Here is a 9,186-nt window from a genome sequence, read left to right on the forward strand (position 1 = left end):
AAATTGTATGGTTGAGAGGAATGAGGCAAAAAGGTATGGTAATTATGTCTGGCAGCCCAACTGATTGGCAAATGTACTGCAAATTAAGAAATCATGTGACTAAACTAAATAAAAAGAAACTACACCATGAAACAAAGAAATTATATAAAGAATGATAGTAAAAAGCTTTGGGGCACCTTAAATGAAATTCTGGGGAAAAAAGCCAACTCGGCTCCTTCATTTATTGAATCAGATGGCTCATTCATCACAAAGCCCACTCATATTGCAAACTACTTTAATGACTTTTTCATTGGCAACATAAGCAAACTTAGGGATGACATGCCAGCAACAGACGCTGACACCACACATCCAAGTATATCGGACCAAATTCTGAAAAACAAGAATTGTACTTTTGAATTCCGTAAAGTCAGTGTGGAAGAGGTGAAAAAAATATTGTTGTCTATCAACAATGACAAGCCACCGGGGTCTGACAATCTAGATGGAAAATTACTGAGCATAGCAGACGATAATGCCCCTCCTATTTGCCACATCTTCAATTTAAGCCTACCAGAGAGCATGTGCCCTCAGGCCTGGAGGGAAGCTAAAGTCAATTCTGCTACCCAAGAATAGTAAAGCCCCCTTTACTGGCTCAAATAGCTGACCATTCAGCCTGTTACCAACCCTTAGTAAACAACTGGAAAAAGAAATGTTTGACCAGATACAATGCTATTTTACAGTGAACAAATTGACAACAGAATTTCAGCATGCTTATAGGGAAGGACACTCAACAAGCACAGCACTTGACTGATGACTGATGATTGGCTGAGAGAAATTGATGACAAAATGATTGTGATGGCTGTCTTGTTAGACTTCATTGCAGCTTTTGACATTATTGATCATAGTCGGCTGCTGGAAAAGCTTGTGTGTTATGACTTTACACCCCTTGCTATAATGTGGATAAAGAATTAGTTGTCTAACAGAACACAGAGGGTGTTCATTAATGGAAGTCTATAAAATAGAATCCAATTACAATCAGGAATTCCACAGGGTAGCTGTTTAGGCCCCTTGCTTTTTTCAATTTTTACTAACGATATGCCACTGACTTTGAGTAAAGCCAGAGTTTCTATGTATGCGGATGACTCAACACTATACACGTCAGCTACTACAGCGACTGAAATGACTGCAACACTCAACAAAGAGCTGCAGTTAGTTTCAGAGTGGGTGGAAAGGAATAAGTTAGCCCTAAATATTTCTAAAACTAAAAGCATTGTATTTGGAACAAAACACTCACTATACCCTAAACCTCAACTAAATCTTGTAATAAATAATGTGGAAATTGAGTAAGTTTAGATGACTAAACTGCTTCGAGTAAAACTAGATTGTAAACGGTCATGGTCAAAACAAATTGATTCCGTAGTAGCTAAGATGGGGAGAAGTCTGTCTACAATAAAGCGATGCTCTGCCTTCTTAACAACACTATCAACAAGGCAGGTCATACAGGTCCTAGTTTTGTCGCACCTGAACTATTGTTCAGTCGTGTGGTTAGGTTTCACAAAAAAATGACTTAGGAAAATTGCAATTGGCTCAGAACAGGGCAGCACGGCTCGCCCTTGGATGTACACAGAGAGCTAATATTAATAATATGCATGTCAATCTTTCCTGGCTGAAAGTGGAGGAGAGATTGACTTCATCACTACTTTTATTTATGAGCGGTATTCACATGTTGAATGCACCGAGCTGTCTGTCTAAACTACTCGCACACAGCTCGGACACCCATGCATACCCCGCAAGACATGCCACAAGAGGTCTCTTCACAGTCCCCAAGTCCAGAACAGACTATGGGAGGCACACAGTACTACATAGAGCCATGACTACATGGAACTCTATTCCGCATCAAGTAACTGTCACAACTGCCGCCGAAGTCGGCTCCTCTCCTTGTTCGGGCGGCGTTTGGTGGTCGACGTCACCGGATTTCTAGCCATCGCCACTCCATTTTTCATTTATCCATTTGTTTTGTCTTGTTCCCTTCACACCTGGTTTTCATTTCCCAATCACACTGCATGTATTTATTCCTCTGTTCCCCCTCATGTCTTTGTGTGAAATAGTTTGTGTTATGTGTTTATTGTTGACGCGCCAGACTGGTTTGCCTATACCGTGTTGTTCACGAAGATGTTTGTTAAACATAAATTGTGACATTTTTGCGCGTTTCGCACTTTTGCCTATAGGCTGGAGGTTTTTGACGCAGTTGCGTCCGTCTGTTGGTATCTCCTGCCTCAATAAAGTGTGCCCCTGTTCACAACTCTCTACCTGACAGTAACTGACGCAAGCAATAAAGTTAGAATAAAAACAGATTTAAAAAAAAAACACACCTTATGGAACAGTTGGCACTGTGGAGCAACAAACATTGGCACAGACACATGCATACACACACACACACGATAACATACTCACTATACATACACATGGATTTAGTACTGTAGATATGTGGTAGTGGTGGAGTAGGGGCCTGAGGGCACACAGTGTGTTGTGAAATCTGTGAATGTATTGAAATGTTTTAAAATTGTATAAACTGCCTTAATTTTGCTGGATCCCAGGAAGAATAGCTGCTGCTTTGGGGATCCATAAAAAAATACAAAAACAACCACAAATCGGTTCAACATGTCTCAGAACACATCATTGACCAAGGCCTGGAACACTGCAGGAGCGTTTGTCAATCCGAATGGCATCACCAGGTACTTGTAGTGCCCGTTAACCATGTTAAAGGCATTCTTCCACTCATCTCCTTCCCGTATCCAAACCAGATGTTAGGCGTTCCGAAGGTTTAACTTGGAGAAGATGATCGCCCCCTGGAGAGCCTCAAATGCTGAGGAGGTGAGTGGTAGCAGGAAACTTTAGACTTAAACAGACAAGACATCCTAACCTCTAATACAGGACATATTCCATGAAATAGAGGGGTAAACACCTGACAGGTGTTTCTGATCGATAAAAAAAAGAAGAGTTTATCTGTCACATCACTGGCAACAGAGTGAGGGTTTGTTTGCTTGACCTCTCTTGCCGTTGCATGTGGATCAAAATCAACATTTGTTTGCAAGTAAAGGCAGAGCAAACTACCACAATCTCTGGCCACTTTTGAGTGAGCAGCACAGCAAGAAGCAGACCACCTATATGAAGGGGCTGTCTGCACATGAGTTGACTGAACTAAGTCATGGAATGATGAGATCAAAATACAGTGAAGTGTATCAAGTAAACCCAAAATGAATGAAAATACCCGCACATTAAAAGCTGACAGTCTGCACTTTAGCCTCACAGTCATTGTATCATTTCATATCCAAAGTGCTGGAGTACAAAGCCAAAACAACAAAAAATGTCAATGTCCCAATACTTTCGGACTTCACTGTATTGTGATCTCATCATTCCATGACTTAGTTCAAAGTCAACTCATGTGCAGACAGCCACTTCATATAGGTGGTCTGCTTTTTGCGGTGCTGCCTACTCAAATGTGTCCGGAGATAGTGGTGGAATTAAATTGTAATAGGATGGGGTGCTACAGTGGGAAAAATAGGGGTGCTCATATATAAGAGTGAGGCATACAATAATCTGCCAGGTCATGTGACCCCAACATGACACAGCAAAAGCCTTACTACTGAACATAGACACCTCAGCCAGCTGACAACAGCAGCCCACTTGTGGGATCAGGTCAGATGTTTTTAGCTCTTCAATAGGGCCAGGTCAATTCTTTACCCCTCTGACTTAACCATAAATAGATCAAAATAGATGAGGGATGCCAACCGTGACCACACAACACAAAAGTAACTGCTGAGTGTGAGGTTTGTGTCCTGTACACCCCACACAATGAGACTAAGCAGCCAACTTGTTACTTGTGGTCAAAGAGGTAACCAAGTGTTTGACCATAAATACCTTATATTGAATACCTGAAGCTTGCTGAAAAAAAGTGTTAATGTTTCTCATGTTACTAAATTTGATTAAACCAAGTATGTTATTATGCATAGTATGGAAAGAGAGATAGAGGTCATCTTTTGTTGAGAGGACGATATAGAATGCTGTGTCATTATGGGATCACATTACCCGGAGGTAAGCCTCACAGAGCACTTCTCCCAGGCTAGCAGTGGAACAACATCTCGTTTACACCTAAATGTACACCCCTAGTAAGAACATGCACAAAGGATGACTTGTCAAAAAGTCTTCAATCATTCTGCTTCGTGCTTCACAATATACTCAGAGCAGATTATTATTGGAGTAACTTTTATTGTATATAAGTGTAGAATATGTCTCTAAACACTTCTACATTCATGTGGATACTACACCATGATAACGGATTGAATCGTGAATAATGAAGATTAGCATTTGTTTGGAGGGGTGGTATGATATTTATGCCTCTAACTCTCTCGCTCTCATTATTCACGATTCATGTAAATGAATTTGTCCCATTACTTTTGGTCCCCTAAAATGTGGGGACTATGTACACATTTTTTTGTAATTTCTAAACGGTTCACCCGATATGGATGAAAATGACATCAAATTAAAGCTGACAGTCTGCACTTTAACCTCTGTCAGCAAATTCCTTGCCTTTTCTGGCCATGATGAGTACATGTTCCCAAAGTAGCCATACAACAAATTACCATGTGCATCTGTAATTTACTTGGGGTTATTATATAGGCTATTATTGCTTTTGTATTGAATTCAAACGATCAGTTTACAGATCCACAACAATTTGCAAATGTTTTTGTCTTTCAGAAACCGTCAGATGCAGCAAATGTCACTGCAAGAGAAAACATTCTGCCAACAACTCCAAAGACATTTGATCAAGTTCGCCATTTATATTTCCTTTAGACACCGTCTTGGCATAATTCCAATATTTCCAAAGCATAGAGTAAATAAAAGCATTGTTATCACGTGCGCACCGTTTTACAACAGGTCTGATTTATAATGAGAAATGTGTATATATGGCGTGCGCCAAGTGTATAAATATTAATATTTTTGTGCATGCAGTCTTTTCAGAAATGGTGCACGCAGATATTTATTGCAAAATTTACGCAACGGTTATAAATGGAGGCCCCAGCTGACAGACGGCAATGGCATATGGTTTACATCATTGTCATGCTCATCAAACCATTCCGGTCACTCGTGCCCTGTGGATGGGGGCATTGCCATCCTATGGGGGCATAGCCATGGTAGCCAAAATAATGGCCTGCCCAGCATTTTTATACGTGATCGTAAGCATGATTGGATGTTAATTGCATAATTAAATCAGGAACTACACCTGTGTGGAGATACCTGCTTTCAATACACTTTGTATCCCTCCTTTACTCAAGTGTTTCCATTATTTTGGCAGTTACCCGTATTTAATTGATGACATATCAGCGGCCTTTGTTCCAAATATCTTTGTGGTGATGCATTGTCACACCAAAACAACAATATGACCAAGAATTATTCCACATTTTTGGACATTGTATGTCAGTGATATTACACAATGGCTTGACAGATACAATGTTTCTGCTTTTGCCAACTCTCTTGTTGCTGTCTTGACAAAAGGTTTGGCAAATTAAAAGTGATGCGTTGTTGAATGCCGAAGCAGTCCACCCAATCATGCAGAAATGTGCAGTAATTACACTAGTAGTACATACTTTTACAGTATGCCTGTTACAACTGTTCAATCAGATTATAATGGTATTCGGATTTAGGTGGAGATAAACCGTTTTGAGATGACTTATTTTCTAAGTAGTAAAACGATCATAAATCAGAAGTCTGTGGTGCAACAGGTCTGCCACAGGTCTGCGTATTTCTGAACTCTACGCTGTGATTGGTTAGTGCTTATCACGATTGCAGTTTCCATGAAATCTTTGAAAATATAATTTGTTTGACCACAGACTGCAGAATAACCCCACAGAATATGCAATCTTGACTATAATCATCAATTTGTGACTGAGGTTGCCTGAACAAAACGTGATAGTGTTATTGGTGTTAATGTGGGTTCTGTTTAGGCCACTCAGGGCATTTGTCAGCAGAACAAATGGTGAAACGCATAAGAAATACAGTATCTTGCTGAGTTTTGTAAACACAGCTCTACAGTGCATTCAAAAAGTATTCAGACCCCTTGACCATTTCCACATGTTGCTATATTACAGCCTTATCCTAAAATTGATTCAATTGTTTTTTCCCCCTCATCAATATACACATAATACCCCATAATGACAAAGCAAAAACAGGGTGTTAGGCATTTTTGCAAAAAATAATAATACTGAAATAGCACATTTCAATAAGTATTCAGACCCTTTACTCTGTACTTTTTGAAACACATTTGGTAGCGATTGCAGCCTCAAGTCTTCTTGGGTATGACACTGCAAGCTTGGCACACCTGTATTTGGGGAGTTTCTCCCATTCTTCTTTGCAGATCTTCTCAAGCTCTGTCAGGTGAGATGGGGATTGTCGGTGCACAGCTATTTTCAGGTCTCTCCAGAGATGTTCGAGCAGGTTCAAGTACAGGCTCTGGCTGGGCCACTCAAGGACATTCAGAGACTTGTCCCGAAACCACTCCTAAGATGTCTTGGCTGTGTGTTTAAGTTTGTTGTCCTGTTAGACTGGGGCAAAGGTTCACCTTCTGAGGTCCTGGAGATAGGTTTCCATCAAGGATATTTCTGTACGTTGCTCTGTTCATCTTTCCCTCGATCCTGACTAGTCTCCCAGTCCCTGCCGCTGAAAAACATCCCCACAACATAATGCTGCCACCACCATGCTTCACCGTAGGGATGGTGCCAGGTTTCCTCCAGACGTGATGCTTTTCATTCATACCAAAGAGTTAAATCTTGGTTTCATCAGACCAGAGAATCTTGCTTCTTATGGTCTGAGATTCCTTTAGTTGCCAAAAGGCAGACTCCAAGCGGGCTGTCATGTGCCTTTTACTGAAGAGTGGCTTCCGTCTGGCCACTACCATAAAGGCCTGATTGGTGGAGTGCTGCAGAGATGGTTGTCCTTCTGGAAGGTTGTCCCATTTCCACAGAGGAACTCTAGAGCTCTGTCAGAGTGACCATTAGGCTCTTGGTCACCTCCCCGACAAAGGCCCTTCTTCCCCAATTGCTCAGTTTGGCCGGGCGGCAAGCTCTAGGAGCTCTAGAGTCGTGGTGGTTCCAAACTTCTTCCATTTAAGAATGTTAGAGGCCATTGTGTTCTTGGGGACCTTCAATGCAGCAGAATGTTTTTCTACCCTTCTCCAGATCTGCACCTCGACACAATCCTGTCTTGGACCTCTACCGACATTTCATTCGATCTCATGGCTTGGTTTTTTCTCTGACATGCACTGTCAACTATGGGACTTTATTTACACATGTATGCCTTTCGAAATCATGTCCAATTAATTTAATTTACCACATGTGGACTCCAATCAAGTTGTAGAAACATCTCAAGGATGACCAATGGAAAAAGAATGCATCTGAGCTCAATTTTGAGTCTCATAGCAAAGGGTCTGAATACTTATGTAAATAAGGTATTTGTTATTTTTTCTTAAAATCCTGTTTTCGCTTTCTCATTATGGGGTATTATGTGTAGATTGATGAGGAAAACAATTAATTTAATACATTTTATAATAAGGCTGTAACTAAAAAAAATGTGGAAAAAGTGAAGGGGTCTGAATACTTCCCGAATGTGCTGTATAATGCTTCTTAATGTAATTTCTGCTTGGCATCAGACTAATTTTGTGCTTCAGTTGCACTTCTCCACTTTGGATGAAAATTCATGAAAAGGCATTCTATCAACAGACAGTGCTCTGACTGATGTGTAGCTACTTTTCTCTGGTACTTTTCTCAGTGTAGCCAGCCTCTGGTAAAATGCAAGGTTAACTTCAAGCAAAACATTAGGAAATGTAGCTGGCACCATTCTTTCTATCATAAACATATGTTGGACCATTCATAGTTATTTGCAAAAAAGGCCTTGCTTTTTCACTCTAAGAATTGGCTTGTGTTGCACTTCTGTTGTCAGCTGATGAAAATGAAGCTATTTTCTTCCGAATATGTTGCACTAATGTATTTTCTGTGAAGGAAAACTATAGTTGCATGCCCCTGATCACTCTAGTTAAGCAACAAAAAAAAATACGGTTGACATTCTATATAAAACACAGGTGAAATGGTTTAAAAACGCAGATTTTTTGATGATCTGCGTTTTGAAAATACGACCCCTGCGATATAGCCAACTGATAGGGGAAGCTGGTTTAATGACTGATATTAGATTATGTAACAGAGACAGTAATATTATTATCTCCTATCCCCCTTCCTTGCGCATATACATTTGTAGGTTTAGACCCAAATAGACTGACCAACTTTATGCACACATGCACAGAAAATAAACACGCAGTGCTGCTTCAAGCATTGCCCTCCATATAGCCTGCTTGCATATGCTACACAAAATGATAATTTGTGTTAGTTATGCCACAAGCAATGGATTATCCATCATTTATTATCTTAGTGTTTTTATATGTATTTTTCACTTTTCTTCCTGACAGGTAAGCAAATAGATAGGCTACTGTGCATTTATTTATCTGGGGTAGTCCACATCTGTAACACTTGCCACTGTTTTCTAGTGAGTCCTGGGATACATAAAAGCAATAAAAAATAGTCACTATATATGTCACTAACTATCTGCAACTATATATATATATATTTCTTTATCCCTCTCCCAATATATGCAGTTATTATAAGCTGGGTGGTTTGAGCCCTGAATTCTGATTGGCTGAAAGCCATGGTATATCAGACCGTATACCACCGGGTATGACAAAACATTTAGTTGTACTGTTCTAATTACATTGGGGTTTGTGATATATGGCCGATATACCACGGCTACGGGCTTTGTCCAGGCACTCCGAGTTGCGTGTTATGAACAGCCCTTGGCCAATATACCACGGCTATATACCAAACCTCCTCCGGCCTTATTGCTTAATTATATAATTCATATTGTTGTAACAACCACCTAAATCATGGAACCTGTCAGATCTTTTGCAACAATGTATCAATAAGGCCTTTGTTTTGAATGCATTTACATTTATTATTTATATATGCATCATCACGCTGTGCTCGAGTCGTCGACTGGACTGTGCCCTGTGCTTCTGGTTGCTCACTGTCTGCAGAGATACTTTTGAGGAGATGGTAAACTCCATTGGAATCGTATTACCGCCTATAGTGTACGTTGCCCAACTATGGC

Source organism: Oncorhynchus tshawytscha, linkage group LG26 (assembly GCF_018296145.1).
Source record: "Oncorhynchus tshawytscha isolate Ot180627B linkage group LG26, Otsh_v2.0, whole genome shotgun sequence".
NCBI classification, from domain to species: domain Eukaryota; kingdom Metazoa; phylum Chordata; class Actinopteri; order Salmoniformes; family Salmonidae; genus Oncorhynchus; species Oncorhynchus tshawytscha.